Source organism: Sarcophilus harrisii, chromosome 1, assembly GCF_902635505.1.
Source record: "Sarcophilus harrisii chromosome 1, mSarHar1.11, whole genome shotgun sequence".
NCBI lineage: Eukaryota > Metazoa > Chordata > Mammalia > Dasyuromorphia > Dasyuridae > Sarcophilus > Sarcophilus harrisii.
Window position 1 is genome coordinate 525,024,082 of NC_045426.1, and position 20,062 is coordinate 525,044,143.

Sequence of the window (20,062 nt, forward strand, 5' to 3'; positions counted from 1 at the left end):
GAATATTGAACAACAACAACAAAAAAAAGATCACATGTCAAAATACAGTTTTTAGTTAACATCCAGAATAGTTATACCACTCAATTCTTTCCTGGACTACTTCCCATTAAGAGTTCCTTTCTGTGATCAATAGTTTAACCTGATATTTAAAAAGAGAAAATATTCAGGTAGGTCATGACAACTACTTCAGGGAGTGGGAAAGCATTTATTCCATATATTCGAGAGTTAAGTTTGGTAACACACTTAATTTCATTTCAAAGGAAAGCCTTAGTTTTTGTTCTTTCCACTTTCCTGAAGGGAAAACTCTGGAAAGGGTTTTAGGCTAAAGCAATAATATTTTTTAAATATTTCTAGAGAAAAATTTTAAAGGTTTTTAAATTAGCTTCCATACTGCCAAACTAGTCAGTAATCTCTCTTTATATTTCTCTTATGCACTTGTATTGTAACATGTATTATATTTATTTAGGTTCATTTCTTGCCTATATTCATCACCCTATCTTTAAGGGCATGAACCATTTTTTTAATTTCTTTGTTCTGCACTGTGGTTATAGTATATAGATATAGGTAGATAAATAAATACATAGATATATCTGAATTGTATTAGCTTAGTTTCTCCATTACCATTATTATATGGTAAACTTTATAATGGGAGGTATCACATTTTTTATTGCCTATGCATTTTTCTCGATGTTTAACTTAAGATGTGCCTTCCCCAGGTCCTTGCTAAGTAGACTGAGTTAGTAGGAGATTTGGTGATCCTGTTCTACTACTTACTACTACCCTTGATCACATGGCAGAAGGCAGAAAACAGAAAAAGGTTTTGGAGGCCATCAGAACTCCTAAAATTTCCTGTTTCTGTGCAATTGTATATTGACTCTCCAGACTAAATTTCTTACTGTGATTAATAGACCCCCAGAGATCCCCATTAAAGGGCCTCTACCTCAGAACTCTTTTGTGAGCTAAGTTGGGCCTTGTGACAACTCAAAACAATACCCTAGGATCTCAGCAGGCTATTTTCATGTACCTGAGTCCCACATCTCTTGACAATTCCTTTGACCTCACTACATACCTCATTCCCAAAAGTAGACATAGACCCACATCCTCATTCACTACCCAGACAAACTGTCAGCCATTTTGACTGTGCTCCAAAAATCCCCCTTAAAAGCTATTTTGCTGGGCTTCAATTGGATCTTCCTCTAAGTCTAGACCACTTTTCTGTTACTAAAGTTTTGTGACTGAAAGAGAATTTCTTTGAATTCTTTCAAGCCATCTCCAAACCATTTGGGGGTACATCATGAAGAATTTTCTGATTCCGCTGATTTAAATAGTATGAGGACTAAAGGTCAGTAGCAACCTAGCCTGGTCTCATGAATTACTCTTGTTTGGCTACTGAATTGAACCTTGCTATTTCCCTGAGGAGATTATCCTTCCCCTTTCTAATAATTAAGTCACCATAACAGTGTTTAGGTGTTAGCTGAATCATTGACACTTGTTGGGATGTTCCATAGGTTAGCTATAATAGGTACCTAATCAATGACAGAATGAATAATTGTATAAATTAAACCCAAGGAACAGATTTCAAATGAATTAATAATGAGCTTCTCTCCATTTATACGGTCATGTACTAAGCAATTGTTTATATCTACTGTGAAATAGATTCTTCAAGGCAGTTTTTCCCTTAAAGGAAACCTCACACTGACCGCCTTCCCTCAAAATTTGCATGGGTTCCATTGTCTTCTCTCTTCCTTCTGTGCTGACTCTGTGTTATAATATTTACAATAAAGAATCTAGAAAAGTTGATAATGTGGCTGATGTAGACACCAAATGATGGCAGGCACAGAAATGTTGGAGTTCCATCATGAGAAGAATTCACAATGGCCATGTTCTTTGGCAAAAAGTAGGTTTGTTTAGAAAAAGGGGTTACATATAAAATGAAGAGATGCAATAGACACCAGCAATGGTGAATACGAAATAGAGCTGGGAGAGCCTAAAAAGGGGTTTTAATAACTAATGATGGAAAAGTAAAACTCACAATTACCCAGGAGAAAGGGAACACCCCATGAGATTGGGGGCATACCTTTAACTGGCAGGCTAAATTTTTAAAGGGACTGCATCCTAAAAGAGAAGTAGGATCTGAGAGGAGAAACACTATAAGTCATGGTGGGATCAGGAGCTACCACATGGCATGGGGGAAGGGGGAGAAAAAAGACACCATGATCCAGAGTACCAGTGGCAAACTGACCCAAAGAATTGCAAAGTCCAAGCCATGGGCCATAAGCACATTGATAGGGAAAAATTTAGCCTTAAGCACCTGAGATAACTTGCATTTCTGACTGGATTACCTCCACAGAATTAAACTGATCTCTATTATCAGAACCTTCTTCTTGCCTGCCCCAGGAAATAATTTTATCAATATTTCAATTTTTCTCTACCAACCACACTAACTATTCAGGACCTCATCAGTGGCAATGTGTGCCTTCTTTACTTTTTGCCTTTTTTGTTCCTTCTTTCAAATATCCTTTGCTTCTTGCAGGCCTTTCTTTTTAAACTATTTTTCTCCTTGAAGCTCTCACCATTTTCTTAAATACTCCTATTTGCCCGACTAGCTAATAAATCACAATATCGTTAGTCAAATCCAGAGAGGAAAAGTCTAGGTTTTCTTGGAATTAGAGCTATTGCTGCCATTCCTGTTATTCTTGAAGCTCTGTTTTCATCTCTACCAGCCTCTTTATAATTTCTATCCACCACACATTTGCACTGTTTTCTGCTTCCTCACAGACTTCCTGTCTGAGCTATTGCAAGTTTCCTCATTCTGCCTTATGTTATCTTATTAGTCCTTCACTTTCATCATCATCATCATCACCACTAATGAAAGACAGGTCATTTGCTTGCCTTTAGATTCAAGAAATGCCTTTCTATGCCAAGGAGCAGATTTTTAAATCATACTAGGGCACAAAAATTATTCCATACTTTGCCCTTCTCACCCAAGACAATTTTTCCCCTCTGGATGCCTTCAGTAATTTGCAACTCAGTTTACTTTTACAAATTTTAAATTGAGTTCTCAGGGGTTCTAAGATGTTGCCAAACTTGCCTGTGGAAACCAGTTCTTTTTAAACCTACTTTAAATTCAAAGTTTTCTCCATGTTGTTGTTTCTTGCCTCAAACTACATCTTTCAGCTAAGGCATTTTTTCTTACATGAATAAAAATTTCAAACATTTTAATGGGAACATTAAATCTGGTTTCACTTGGTTCCCCTGACTGCCACAAGGTCTTTAGTTTAAAGTGTTGACAGAAACACAATTCTTTTTTTGTCTTTTGATAAGGTATTTTGTTCATAGGAATGCGTGATAAAGAAAGATGATTTTTCTTCTTGGCCTATGCAGTCAAAGGTGGTTTGTACTTAACCGTTTTGTTAAAGGCTGAGGGATATGAGATGTGGAAACTGTTCTAGTTTCACTAATAGTTATAAATATTCACACAAACCTGTAACTCTTAAGAAACAGTGATATTTGCCTGCATAAAACATTAGCCTTACTTCTTTACTTTTCCTCTCCTCTGGAGCCGGAACCAGGTCTCATTGATTGACCAACTATAGGTCCCAGGTCAAGCCCCAAATGGTCATTGTTTTGGGGCTTGATTGACTAAAAGTGAGGGTAAATAGTAATTGTTTCTGTTTGGTCAGAATTACTGAGGGTCTTCTCTTCCCAGACTGATTTTTTTTTTGACTTAGTAAAAGTGAACATGCTTAGCCTTAGTCCTTACCTAGCCTAAACCACTGAATGGGCTTTGTCTCGGTCATACTGAGACCTGCTAAACATCTTAGATTAAAAGGGCCATGGTCTCCCACTGCACCCTAGGCTATATCCAGTTGTTCTGATATATTTCTTGCCACTGGACCCAGCTAGCACTGGAGGAGAAATTCACTTCCACATCAAGACATCACCTCCCTAATAGTCCTTTTCAAGGACAGACAATAAAACCTGTCATGGGCTTCAAATATGCAAATATTCTAAGTCCATGTGAAAAAGCAACTGAAGATCAACACATTTTCTTAATCTAATTGGAAAGCTCAACAACAAAAATTACCCAACACATATTAAATATATATTATCTGTTGATGTCATAAGGCTTCAAGTCATGAAATACACAATCTCAGAAGAGCTGAAAGATCACTCTGAGGAAGCAAGGAAGGAAAAAAGAAAGGAAGGAAGGAAGGAAGTAACGAATGAATGAATGAAGAAATAAAAGAAAGGGGAGAGGGAAGAAGGGAAAAGGATTTAAGGTAGGGAAGGAAGAAGCAATAATCTAGAAGACAGCCTTTGTGATGTGATCTTTACTTAATCATTTTCATGAGAAGAACCAGTATAGTAGAAGAATCATGGGAAGAACCAGAATTTGAAAATTAAGAAAAGTTTGAGCAACTCAGATTCACACAGCCATTTGTGATGGTTAGAATGAAAATAGTTTAAAGGAGAATTTAGGATGACAATCAAAAACTTTCTGGAGTTAAAAGGGATTTTCTAACCTGTTAGATAATCATTTGAGACAGAGACATTTATGCTGCTAGAAGGAGGAAGTGAATTTAAAAGATAGATTAAATGTGTGAAGGATCTAATTAAGTAGTTGCCTTATATTCCAAAAGAGTATAACTCCTAGAGCTTATACTCTGGGAGCTAGCAGTCTTTTCTCTTTATGAGAGAATGCAGATGACGTTTAGTTGCCTGAAGACCTGCCTTTTTCATTAAAGTAGTGGAAACTTAGACTGTGCTATAAATTTGGAAAAATTTTAAAAGGGAGAGGAGAGATGTGACAAACTCAACTTATCTTTAATAAGGAAAAAGTACTATCTGAGCTGAAAAAATCATTAAAGCATTAAGATTATTTCAGCAGGGAAAAAGTGACAAGGAGCAAAAATATAGGAGCTTATCACTTGAAATAATTGGAATCTCAAGGAGTCATGAATTGATATTGTCAACAATCACAACTTCATGAAACTTATGTGAAAACTAAAAATATATTACAAGAGAAATGGACATGTATGTGGAACCCAAAGAGTTTACAATTCATAGAAAAGTTTATGTGTTTATGATAGCAAGACAGAGGAAACAAAATTCAACCTAAAAGGTGGCATAGGAGAAGGAAAAGTACAATGAAGACAGGACAAGGACAAAGCCTTTTCTGAGCAAGAAGATCAAGATGATGGCAAAAGTCACATTATTTTTCCTTGGGAACTGCTAGACTATGAAAGTAGGATGGGCTCCATATTTACAGAATCCCAGCTATACAAGAAAATTTCCCAGGCTGACAGAGACTGGCTGGCATTTGCCTTAACTCCCAAAGACACACAGGGAAACAGTTTAGGATGCAAACAACAAATTATGTCAGCTGTAGGAGGAATGGATGCTTAGTCCTTGACAGTTAGGACTTCTTATATATTCTGGGGCCAGTGTTTTTAGAAAATATAGCAGCAACTAAAAAAGACAAGTTCAGGGGACCCATTAATGACCTTAACAACATATATACTGATTTCATGTGCTCCCTACATGTCTATACATTATTTGAAAATTACATATCGTCTCTTCTTATTAATAGTTTGTTCATTTGTGGTAGAGGGTGCCCCAATGAAAGTAGAATAAGGGCTCTTAACCTGATATACATTAATGTATTTTTTTTCTTTCTTAATATTTTGGTAACTATTTCAATATAAATTATTTTCTTTGTGATCCCATGAATTTTATCTGAAGCATTTTAAAACCTTATATGAAAAAGTCCAGAGTACTTTGAATTTGGAGTAATTTTTCTGAGGAGTATGACAGGATCTATAGTGTTTATAGTAGAAATAGAAAATATACCTACTATGAGAGAATGAAACTCTACTTCATACTTCACAGCCTATCACCAACATAAGAGCAAGTAAAAAATAATTGAATCAGTTGAGTAAAATATTTCATTGATTTTTTTATGTTATGTTATGTTTTGATACCCTAAGAATTTCCTAAAAGATTTCATATATGTGTGTGTGTGTGTGTACACATATGCATATACACATATACAAGTCATAGATATGACTATGCCTGTGAGCTTTCCATTACTGATTAATTCTTTTGTTTGTTCCTCACAACTTTTTCTACCTACCTTTTGGTTCACAGCTCCTTTCACCAATCCTTAATTTTTCCACATGTACAAAGGCAGAACTGCTGCAAATGTATCATCTAAGTATTATTAGGATCATCACTTGAGAGGTTCATGTCATAGGTGAGATATGTATATTTTACATTCTATTTATTTCTGTATGTCATATCTCCTACTTATACATAAACTACATTAATCAGGGATTGTGCCTCCTATGAACTTTGCATTTTACCGACAGCTTAGCATAATGTTTTGCATATAAGTAATTCAATACTTTGATGGCCTATGCTTTCATCATATCTATCTATACAGATCTTGACCTAGTTGTACATTATGGGCTTTTTCTGTACAGATTTTTTTTCCCTCAGGCATGGGTTCCCTGAGATTCAAAGAATTTAAATGACTTAGCCATAGTGACACAGTATCAGAAGCAGTATTTGAATCTGTGCCTTCCCCCATTCCATATACTGTACTTCATCCAATATGTCAAATTGTCTCATCCCATATGTGCTTAATTGTTTGTTGGGATTTGATTGAAATTGAAGAAGATTGTTTTCCAAATTTAAAACAATAAATCCCAAGCTGAAATTATTGCCCAGTTAGTCAATGAAACCCTGCCCAGGCTGAAAAAGATTGATTGTGATCTCTCCCCAGGAATTTTGTTTAATATCTCTCTACCTACTCAATTCATTCATGTATTCTCTTCAGTGTCCTAACTCTTTCTCTATGATTATGAAACCACCAGCTATGAAGTTAGATTCCATGAGACTAAAAGTCCTTTGTATAACAAATAAGAATTTCTGAAATCCAAATATGCCACAATTCAAATTATGCCTGTGGCTCCTTGAACCAGGGATCCAAGAAAACATTATTTGACAATGTTTTTGGGAACAATTTTGCCCATGGTGGTGAATTAATTAGAGGATTAGCTCAAGGAACTGTCATTCAGCAGCTGACTCTGGGTCTATAGCAATAGTGGTAATACTAGAGGTATGTCATGAGTCGTAGTTCACTTGGAAATTTTTCTATTCAATCTTTTCATTCCAACTCTGAATGCTTCCTTGGTCATGACAACCTATTCGCTTTGGAATGTCTCATTGCTGTCAAACCACAACAATGTTGGACCTACAAAAATCATAATGAGGACACATCATGTGCAAACTGGGACATAATTTGAACTATAATCCAGATAGATATAAACAAGGATAAGGACACAGAAAGGGTACTAGATTCACAATCACGGAATCTTCTTGTCAACTGTGTGGCATTAAAAGGATCCCTGTTGACTTCAATTGCTTCACCTCCACTAGAGGCTAGACTAGATGATTGTTAAAAACCCATCTCAAATATATGTCCTAAATTTCCAATTAGATCTAATTGGGAAAAGTACAGAAAGGAAATATTTTCAAATCGGTAGTATTTTTTCCATTTGATGCAGCCTGTGATTTCATGAGTAAAGGCAATCCCCAGTGAAGAAATCCCCCCTACCAATGCAAATGGGCACCTTTTCTACAACTTAAATTGTCAGAAAATCACATGGGACATTGGCAGGTTAAACTACTTGTCCAGGATCAGAGGCAGGATTTAAACTCAGGCTCATTCAGAGGCCATCTTCTGGTCATGAACAGTGTTCCCTCCCACAAACTCTTTATCTTCAGTGATTTGAGTGATAATAAGATCATATATTTAGAGATGGAAATGATCATAGACTATATATAGTCCAAATGCCTAATTTTATAAGTGGATAAATTGATGTCCAGGGAAGTTAAAAACTTTGGCGAAATTCAGATAAGATAGTAAGTAATATTAGAAATTAATTGTAAAGTGGTTTACAAAATAGCAAACCACTATATAAATATCAATGACTAAAAGCTAGTAAGTGAACTTGTCCACTAAATTTTATTGTGAAAGTACTTTTATAAATACTGGAATTTAAGACTATTCAGCAGGGACATTCTATTTGTTCCAGACATGCTGCTGATTGCAGATAGCTTTGCAAGTTGTGTTAATCTTATTTTCTTGTAAAATTACCAACCCAAGGATGGGTTAATATCTTCTTTCCCTCCAGCTTGACTCAGAGAATTTATGTAAATGAATATAAACAAGTGAAATTTCCACTTTGTTCTCAAAAGCAGCAGAGCCAAAAAAGAAATCCCCCTTCAACATGAGAACAATGTAATTTCCTATATCCTTATCTATTTTAAGGCAAAATTATACAGAGAGTATCATAGACTTAGAACTAGAAGATCTCAGAGGTCACTAGTCTGATCACTTTTTTTTCACCTAAAGGAAATGAAATCCTGAGTAGTCAAATGACCTGCCCAAAGTCCAACAGGATAATTAAGTCGTATAGCTGGTCTTTGACATCAAGCCTTTAACTCCAAAGTTTTGCTATCCTATGCTGCCTCCTATTCAGGTCAATTCATTTCAATAAGTAATGATAAGAGTCTTATATATGCCAGAATTTAGTCCCTGGCTAAACAGACACAAAACTACAACAATCCCTATTCTCAAAGAGCTTATGTTCTATTGGGAGATACAACATGTATACTGATAAATATGTATGAATACAGTAATACAGTAATCTGGGGGGAAGGGGGCTGTAAAGGAGCACTCACATTGCTGGAAGGGTGAGAAGCAGGAAAGACATGTAGGAGGTCAGAAAGAAAAGAAAGGGATGGATATAAGATGAAAGCTCATTGGCTATGTAAAGAGAAGAAAGTTGAAGTGATATGAGAGAAAGTGAAGATCTGAGGATGACTTCAAGTCTATAAACCTGGTGGTAGATAGTGGTTCTCTGGAAATGAATAGGGAAGTTAGGAAGAGGAGATAGACTTCAGGAGAAAAGGTAATAAATTCTGTTTTGCACTTGAGTTTGAGATCTTGATAGGACTGTAATCCAAAAAGTCCTCTCAACAATAAATCAGAGTAGGAGAATCTGAATTTTGTATAAGCACATAATGAAAATTTTCCCTCAAGTTCAGATCTACTTATTCTGCCCCACTCCCTATTGACCTCTAATCTTACATTTCCAATTGCCTTTCAGACATATCAGATTAGATGTCTGACACACATTTTAAAGTCAACATGTCCAAAAATGAACTCACTATCTTCCTCCTAAGCCATCTCCCCACCTGCCCTATTATATGGAGAGCAACTCCATCTTATCAGTCCTTCTGACTTGCAACCTCAGACTCATCCTGGACTCCTTACTCACTTCTCACACAGATACCACATACATATGTTCAATTTGTTTGTCAAGGCCTGTCAGGTTCATCTTTGCAAGATCTTTCTTGCCTTTTCATTTTCCCTTTTCTTTCCCCTTTCCTTTCTCCCTTTCATAGTATTTCTCTTCTTTATCCTCCCCCTTCCTCTGATTAGAACACATCTAATTTAATTGGTATTCCTTCATTCATTTTTAACACATATTTATTGGGTGACTATAAGTAGAAGCATCCCTGAGACACAAGAACAGTGTGGCAGCTAAATCCTAAGGTGCTGTTGCTAATTCTTCACAAGTTATACTATCAGTCCTTTTTCTGAATAAGAAAAAATTCCTAGGGAGAAAGAGCAGGAGGGATGTAATTATAGTTTCTCCAATGTCCTGGGGTTATTTTTTCATAGTCTACTATAGTATATTCAAGAACTTTGTGTATGTGGTAGTCCTTAAGCAACTCAAAGATTTTTTTTATTTTCTTTTAATTATGGAAGTCAAAGACAGAAATAAAGATCCTTCATACATCAAGATTGTCATAACATTATTTTTTGCAGTAACAAAGAACTGGAAGCAAAGTCTATACCCCATTATGTGAGGAATAGTTAATGTTAAGTAAACATAATAGAATCTTAGGTCTCTTCAGAAACACTGGATATGAAGAATTCAGAGAAGCATGAGAGAAGCAAGTAAAACAGAGCAAGTAAAATAAACAGAACAAAAAAAAGTGACATATACAAAAATTATAGCCCAATAAGAGGACATGACAAAAAGAAACCTGAATAATCTCTAATTACAATGACCAAGTTTGTTGCCAAAGAGGAGATGAGAAAATGCATGTCTTTTCTTTGAAGATGTGGAGAACTATGCGTTTGGAGCTTTGCTGAGACTGACAAATTCAGTGGAGGTTTTGGCTACTTTTGCTGAACATTTCCCTCCCCTATTTTGTTGCAAGTCATGAATCAGCAGGTATACCAAAAAAATTAAGTGAATGATTTATATTAATGAATGAAATTAAGTTAAAAAAAATAGACACAAAAACATCCACCCTAACCGCCAAAGAAGTTCAATCAGCTGCATCACTGGTGTAAAATCTTTAACAGCCTACTTCATCTCAGAAAGCCTGTCCTAAACAAATTAAAATCAATAGTGATGGATGGGGATGGGAAAAAGAGAGATGCTTAACTAATACATAGTATGTTGAAAGAAAATGTTTTAGATTGATATTTGATTTTCCCTTTTTTCTTAAAGAGCTTATTGTAAGTAGTAAGGCTACTGTATATTTGTGTTTCTGGGGGGGGGATATACGCATACATATATATGCATATGTACATATATAATACATTTTAAAATATAAAGCACATATATAAGTATATAGAATAAATATATATGGTATATGAGTGCATATGTATAGTAAATATAACTATATATACATTGTTATATAACATAAAGCACATATTTACTTATATTTGTTATACATATTTTCTATATAGTAAATATAAATACATATATATAAAGTATACATATAGTATATATAAGTACATATGTAGTATACATAAAATACATACAAGTACATATATATAGTAAATATATATATATATATACTATATATAAGTACATACATAGTATACATATAAGAATGTATGCAGGATATATAAGTACATATATAGTATACATATAAACACATATATAACATACATAAACATACATATATAGTATAGACATAATATAGATGTATAGTATATGTACATATATATGCATATATATATAGCATATATGTGTACTATATAAGTGTATATGTGTAATAGATATAAGTATATACATAATATATAGTATATATAAGTATAGAGAGTATATATGAGTATATATATATATATATATATTAGTATACATATTGTATATGTATATAGTATATACAAATATATATAGTATACACATTGTCCATGAGTATATAGATAGTATATGTGAATATATAGATAGTATGCATATAGAGTATATATGAGTATAGAGAGAGTATACATATATAGCATATGTATATATATCTATATACTCTATAGAAGTATATAGGTATTATACATGTATAGTGTATATAAGTATATAGATATTATCATGTATATATAGTATATGAAATGGAGAACTTAGCTTCTTTACCTGAGTCATATGGCCAATGTCAGGCTAGGGAAATGAAGGCAGCAATACAATACTTAACACTAAAGTCTTGTTGTTTATGTTCAACATTTTGTCACCCCATTTGGGTTTTCTTTGCAAAGATACTGGGATGGTTTCTTTTTCCAGCTCATTTTTACAGATGAGTAAACCAAGGCAAACTCAGTTAATTGACTTGCCATGGGCCAGACAGTAAATAAGTAACTGAGGCCAAATTTAAACTTAAGGAGAGGAATATTCTTACTCCAGGCTTTATATTCTAATCCACTGCATCACTTAGTTGCCCCAACCACTAAGCCTAGCCTAAGAAAATTTTGCTTGAGATAGACCAACCAAAAAAATATAGCTAACAGGGAACAATTCAGATAAAGAATTTCTAGAAAAAAGTATGATAGAAAAGTTATGATTTATAATTCTTGGGGAACTAGAAAAATTAAATTAGGTTCCCTTGGTCCATGACAAGTATGCCTGAAATGAGAGAATCTGAATCCTATGAGGATTCTAGGAGCACTTCATGAAAGGGAAGTCTACCGAGGGTCTTAAGTTGTCATCCCTCAACCTAAAGACTAGCTTTCAGGGGTTGTTTCAAAAAGGTCTAAATTTCTGTGATTGACAGGCAAAACAAGAATTAACTCCTAAACTCAATTTACCCTTTGAGTTTTAGTTAAAAGTAGAAAATAATAACAAACCCTTGAACAAGCAAAAGCTTCTGCTTCTAGGGAGCAGAAGAAAAGACAAAAACAAAATGATTCTCACCAACATTTTATTTTCCAGGCTCTCCAAAACCCTTACCTGTCCTATTCTTCACATGGCAAACTTTTCCAATCCTGTTTCCCCATTAAAACATAGTACTTAATGATTTCTATGGTCCCTTCCAGTATTAGAATCCTAGTAACTCAATGGAGTTGATACAAACAATGCTTAAGTTAACACCTTTGAGATTTCACACATTAGTTCACACGTTTGAGAGATTTCAGGGTTTAGTATGAGATATCCAAATTCACATCTCCCATAATCCCACTCTCAAAGGAGGAGTCAACCTTTGAGTTTACACCTCTAAAAGAGGTTGAAAAGTTCAGTTGAAAAGATTGAGAGGGGAGCATCAGTTGGATATTGAGAAGCCATGAGTCAGAGTTGAGCTGGAGGCAGAAGCTGGAAGAGCTAAAAGATAAGCTGCAAGAGCTCTTGGAACCAAGGAGGGAGATAGGCCTCTAAGGAAAGCTACCTGAGCCCAAGGAAAGAGACAAAGACTTGGAAGGAGAAAATAAACATTTGGATTTTATCAGGTGGCTACATTTGGGGTGATTATTACTTTGAACTGAAACTAAAGCTGCATCCAGAAACCTCCTCAAGAAACCTGCTCCCAGAGAGAATGATCATATTATAAAAAAGAAGAGAACACCACATTCCAGCTCTAAATCAATGATTCTGTAATCCTGTGTTCCATTCTTTAAGGCACTTCTCTCTGTTCTAAGATAATCTGATAAGGCATTAATAGCTGATATCATTATAGGGTTTACTGTATTATTCTACCCGAGTAGCATTTGAAAGTAATAAATTCAACTTGAGAAGTTGTAATGACCTGAATTTCAAGTAGGACATTCATAGACTAGTAATTGAGGAGAATTATTTGGTTTACCAATCTGTCCATAATATTGCACCCTCCTTCCAATAGCATAATACATAAATAACTGACTTCTATTTTTTGTTCATTTGGGGAAAATAGCAAATCATCCTATGTACTATTTAGAACTTTATTCTCTTATTACCCTTACACTTTTATTAATTCCCATTTATTTTCTAACAAGCAAAACTGACATTTTAAGGCATAATACCAATCTACCTGAGTTGATCTTAGGAGTCACAAAGTACTCTGACAAGAGCAACTCTTTACAATCACTGTGCAATATTCCTTAGCACAACAGCATTAAAAAGTGATAGACCTACAAGGAATTTTAGAATGAAATAGTTTGATCTCCTAATTTTACAAATGAAGGAATTAGGTGCAGATAATATAAGTGACTTACTTAAGAGTTATACTTGGAAACAAAGGCCGATGATTACAAATCTAATTTTCAATCTATTATACAATATCTCCTCAAATCACTTGCTTTAAGTCAATAACATTCATCTATTTGCATTACTATAGAAATATTTTATTTTCTTCATAAAGACACATCAATTCAATTAAATATTCCTTTGAATAAAGGCTGCATCATATACCTTTGGGGCTAGAAATAATCTGTTGTCATGGCAGGTTAATACTCTTGATCTTCCCAAAACAGACCTTATAAACCAAGTGCAGTTGCTATGACTGAAATATTCCTTTAATACAAGAATAAAAATGAAGGATAAGTCTATTCATTTCTCTAATAGTCTGCTTCTAGGTGCTATGGAAATAGAAATTAGATCAAAACACTGGCAAGAGTGTTATATGACCATGAAAAGGACAAATGAGATAAAAAGCCCAATGCAGTACTTCACTCCTTACTAGAAATGTCTGCAGCTCCCCAATTTGGCCTTTTAAATCACAGATGATAATAATTAATTTTGGAAAAATTTCTAGTGGGCAATGTGGCAGGTAAGAATAAGAATGCAATATCCAAAAGAAAAGACAATAAAGAAAAAAAGAGAAAGAAAAGATAAAACACTAGGAAATGAAATAGAAGGTAAAGAAGGATTCACTCATTAAACAACAATTTGTTAACAACAATTAGTCTGTGAACTAAGCAAAATTCTAGGTTCTTGAGTAGATGCAAAGATAAATACAATGCAGTCTTTATTTAGCATGGAGAATATGTGTGCAAAAACATACAATATTGTACAAATATAGTCCAAACTAGATTCTAATTGAATCATAATGAAGATACAAAGTATTATGTGAATCTGGAGGAAGGATCAAAAGGAGTTCAGGATCAAATGTGAGTAATGCAAAAACATATCAGAAGATTTGTATAAACCAATATAGATCAAAATAAGTGAATCAAAAGTTCAATGACTATAGTAATATAAATTAAAATATTTTTCTTAATAAAAGGAAAATAAACTCTAAATAATAGGAAAAAAACATTAAGGATTAGAAAACAGTTGTTGAAAAATATTTCCTCAAAGCAGAGAAGAGGGGGGATGATTAAAAATGGAATATTGTTTTTGTTGGCAAGCAATATATGGACAGTGGAAGAAAATGACTGATATAAAAGAAAAAGTCATCAATAATATGTTTTATAGAAAAACTTCTAAAAGATTCTAGGAAAGGAACACAAGGACATGAGAACTAGAGGCAGGAGGAAATTACTAAAGGACCAAGATGGTCATGAGAAGAAAATAAGATTTCCAAGATAGAAGGTTCAAGGAAGAAACCTGGAGATACCAATATCACTCCTTCTCACCCATAGGGTTTTGGTCATTTGACCTAACGCATTAACAAACCAAGAAAAATTTCTTTCTACAGAGATGCCATCATACCAATATTCTAATTGGAATGGGCAGGTTGATTAATTCCCCATGTTTCTCTATTGATTGTCTCCCCACTCAGTTCTTTATCTATGGCTAGTTTGTGCCTCCTTCTTAATTCTTGTCTGTTATCTATATACAATTATAACTACAGAGAAATGATCAGAGCTTTGAACCAGAAAGGTGCAGTTTGGGTCATATTAATAGCAGTAAATGCTTTTCAGAAATATAAAAATAACTGAATCTTGCACAGAATTAGAAAGGAATAGGGAACCACTAGTTGGGATACACTCCACACCCTAGGTAAGCTTGTATTTATACACACACACACACACACACACACACACACACACACACCAATAAAATAACTTCACTATCTTTTGGAGTCACTTCTCCAAAAGTGACATCTTCTCTATTACCGCTTCTCCAATTGAGTTTGTCTTAAAAGTTTATTTGAAAGTGCTTTTCATGCTCATTATCCCAGTCTTTTTTTGAGTATTTTTCAACATTCAATGTATGTTTTTGCAGCTTAAACTGATCATGAAAGATACTAGATAGAACTCTGCATCTTGACTATCACCTCAAAAGAGGTCTTTTTCTTGCTATGATGTGTCTCTACATGTGCTTACTCTTTTGAATTTCAAGACCACCTGTCCCCCTATCTAGTATTTTTCATTCTCTGTCTATTATTGATCACATACCCTTTGGATCCCTGTTCTATTATTAATTCTTCTCCAATAGCAATCTCTTCCTCATTCACAGCTACTTCTTTGCATTGAGAAACACCTGATCTCCCCTGAGAACACCAGATCCATTGGGACTTTCTTCCATGCTAACCATTTCCCCAAGTTAAAGAACAAAATGGCATTCTCCTTGCTCCCTGCTACCATTTCCAGATCTTTGCTCTGCCATTTTCATCCAATAAATTTTCTCATTTTGACATTCATTCCATTTGATTATACAAGCCTTTCCCAACACTCTTCACTGCCAATCTTCATAAACTAATTTGTCATTTAGTTTATGTCCTTTCTCACTAGGACAACCTCTGCCATCATCCCTAGTGTCTTGAACTGTCACATGACACTCAGATAGGTATGACACATAATATCTGCCTGAGAATAAGGAAATAAGATCCTAGTTTGAAGGTAAGTAAGAACAAAATGAAAAGCCAAGATGGGCTTGAACTAGGCAATCTTCAGAGTATGAAAATCTAAAGCTTAGACAGCCTGGAAGACCCATTGTAAGACCAAAAAACAAAACAAACAAACAACAAATAAACAAACAAAAAATGTTCATTATCAATCGTTTTATCCCTAATCCAGGCCTTTCCTTAGTAAGTCTCATAGCCATCCAAATAATGGCACCTTGATACAGTAGAAAGAGACTAGGACCTAGAATCCGAATAACTGTATTCAAATTTAGCCTTAAAAACTTGGTAACTGCATGACTCTAGGCAAGTCATTTAGACCTTAGAACCACATCTTCCTCATTTGTAAGAAGATTATAACATTGGTATTATCAACCTTACAGGGCTGCTTGTAACCAATAAAGCTCTATCATTATTAACTAGTATAAGAAGTGAAACAGTTTCAAAGGGTGAAAATGAGTTATTTTAGAATAAATTATATTTAATACTAATTTTTTTAATTTAATGGCAAATACAAATGCTTTCAAGACCTGAATGAAAGTTATAAAAAAATTTGAAAAAGAGTAACCAAAAAAAATGGTGATGGGGAGAGGAACATTAGAAACATCTTTGTAGCTAAAGATTTAACATAGTTAACTATATTCTGCAGTGATGAAAAATTAAAAAATGATCTTAAATTCTTTTAAATATGCTAAGTACTTGCCTATGAATAACAGCTCCAAATGTTCCCTCACTGCTCCAATAAGACATTATATAATGATGGCATATCCCACCATGTATTCCTTCAGAATATATTGCCATGCAGAGGACTAATGAGAGGTATATCATAGAGGAGTTTGACAAAACAGTATTAACTTCCATAATTTAAATTCCTTAAATAAACTTGTAGCCCATCAAAGAGAAGCACTTAGTTACAGAAACTAAAAACCAAAATATGTTGCAATCTTTAAGGTTCTGTACATACTTTCCCTACATTCCTACTATTTACTTATCACTGTCTGTTAAAGCAATGCACTAGTGCCTATTAAAGTAAGAAGACACTATGTCTTTCAAATTCAGTGGTTGAAATTTCATAAGATCAAATTCAGATTCCTACCTGCAGGAATAGCTTATTTTTATAAGTCATTTACTCATGCTTATGATTTATTTTTTATTCTCAAGGCTCTAACTCTGGCACTCTATGTACTGCATCAGCCTACATGAAACAAAGCAATTCTTTTGCTTCTCCATAACTGACTTTCTATCACAGTCCCCATAGCAACTATTGTAAACCTTCTCTTCTTTCTTCAAGCCTTATGCATAACTCCTCAAGCCCAACTTCTCAGCAGAAAACCTAAAGTCAATGTTAATTGACAAAATAGAAGCCATCTGTCAGAGGCTTTTTCTTTTCTACTACATATTGAAACCCCTTGTTGTCATGGAGTTTACAACCTACTTTTTTGGGGGGAAATAAATGCACATAAAGTAAAACAACAATAAAAGATTTAAATGCCTTTTCAAAACTGTAGCTATCTCAGAGACATGTATAAATAATTGTGAAAGAAATTGTCCCAAAAACCTTCTGAGATTTAAACTTTGAAGGTAGCTAATAGTAGCAACGACAATGACTTTCTTCTCTTAGCTCTCTTCCTTTTCTTCACCTAGTCTCTTATCTATGCATAAAAATAGAAGAAATCTAGAGTTTGAAAAATGGATAACCTAAAGTCTTAACTATTTAATCATGATTAGTCAAATAACCATTAACCTGTTTTTAACTTAGCCTTTAAAAACAAAATTTGGAATCATATGAACTTCTCACCATAATCTACAATGAGATCTTTGAACAAGGAATGATAGGCTTTGTATTAAGAAGAGGAGTCCAGACAAAAAAATTGAGCCTTAACCAGATGGAACTCTAAAGAGCTTGAAATCAGATTGAAAATCTCCTTCTGAAGAGAAAAAAATAGCCGAGTCTCAAAGGGAATAAGGGAAGAAAATTTTTGCCCGCCCTGACTTTTATTTAGGAAATATTTATGTGCTCACCCAATTCTATTTCATATTTACCATTTCTGGTATCTAGTGTACCTTTTATTTTGTCCATAAACTATTCTCCTAAATAAATCTATATTTTTCCAGAGAGAATGGCCATTGTGAATTCTTCACATGATTAAAACCCAATTTTGGGTACCTACCTGGTGTCTACATCAACCACATCGTTCGGTACTAAACCCCTCATGATAAGTCACATAAGTGATGGTGGTAGTACTTGTAGTAGTAATTTCATCATCATTTCAGGCATAATAGAAGTAACAACAATAATAGCAAAAGTTATAATAATAATACTAATAATAATAGCTCACATTAGTATTGCCATTTTAAAGTTTGTAAAGCATTATATATACATACATACATATACATATATAAACATATTTCCATAGAACCCTCACAAAAACAATCTGAAGTGAGTGCTATTTTTAATCACCATTTTATAGATAAAGAAAAGGAACTTAGAAGGGGCTGCTCAATTTGCTGAGCCATAAAGATGTGATTGGAATCTAGGCCTTCCTGATTATAAAACCACTAAATTAACTGCATAAGAGGTCACTGGAATTATAAATCTATTTCCTTCCTACCTTCCTCATCCCAAGAAAATGCAGAATGGTATTTGAGAAGAGTTCAAGTAAAATATAACAAAATGTAACATTTTGGGAAGAGCTTTAAACATGTTCTCTCAAATCCTCACATTGAAACTTTAGGGATTATAACCCATTTTCAGTTTAGTGATAAAGAAACTGGGGCTCAGAAATTAAGGCAAAAGCAATTGTTGCCTAATTCTAAGTCAGCTCTAATATCACTGAAATAGCATTCTCCTTGCCTAGACAATGAAGCAATGACAATGATCCAGTGACTATTCAAAATGGAGATGCTTCATACAGTGTGGAGGAGACAGACTTTCTCATTCTTTTTTTTAATAATGCATATTTTCAAGTTCTCTAACGATTAGTCATAAATATTATATGATGATGCAGAGTCAAGTCTATATATATATATATATATATCATGTTTTTTGCTGGTTCTGTTCTACCATCCTGGTTCTACCACCATCACTATATATATATATCTGTAGATAGGTAGATAGATAGATAAATAGATAGAGACATAGATCTATATAGATTATGATATAAATTGAAAGAACAATAAAATTAAATTAAAATTAATTAACATTAGGCTTAGAAAAGAATATAAAAACAGACCAATTTCCCTTCTTTATAAAATTGGGAGAAATTATGTGTGAAACATTTTGGAAACTGTCAAATATTGGTTGGTTTTGCCAAATTACCCTTTCTCTTTTTTTCTGTCTGTCTCTCTGTTTCTGCCTCTGTGTCTGTATATCTCTTACCTTATTTCTCTGTCTCTATTTCTATCGTGTTCTCTATCTCTATCTTTGAATCTACGTCTCTGTGTCTCCATCCCTGTCTTTCTGCCTCTGTTCCTGTCTCTGTATATGTCTTTGACTCTATGTCTTTCTTTCTGTTACTGGATCTATGTCTGTCTCAGTCTCTATCTCTCCATATCTCTGACTTTATTCTTATGTCTCTCTGCATTGTTTTGTCTCTGCCTTTGTGTATTTATCTCTATACTATTATATTATCTATGTCTATATATTATATTTGTTTTGTTATAAGAAATGGCTAGCCAAATAGGAAGTAGAGGAGGATACATTGAGAAATGAAGGTTTTATAAAAAAAAAAAACTAATGATGCCAAATACTATTTTTAAATTGCAAAAAAAAAATTTCAATAATCTCCCATGCACATGTTGAATTTAATTTATTTAAAGGACCTCCTCCAAAAAATGTTCAAGATTTACCATTTGCATTTTTTCAAAGTAAGATTAAAGGTAAGAGACTCTTGGGACTTTCTGGCATCATCTCTAATTCCTATTTCTCAGGAGCAGACTCAGTCTCATC

General features: G+C 34.0%; 1 pseudogene; it reads right to left on the minus strand.

The window, feature by feature from the left end:
• The window catches only part of LOC100920098, a 28,535-nt pseudogene extending 10,207 nt beyond the window's left edge, over nt 1-18,328 (minus strand).
• Between the last annotated feature and the right edge of the window lie 1,734 nt (nt 18,329-20,062).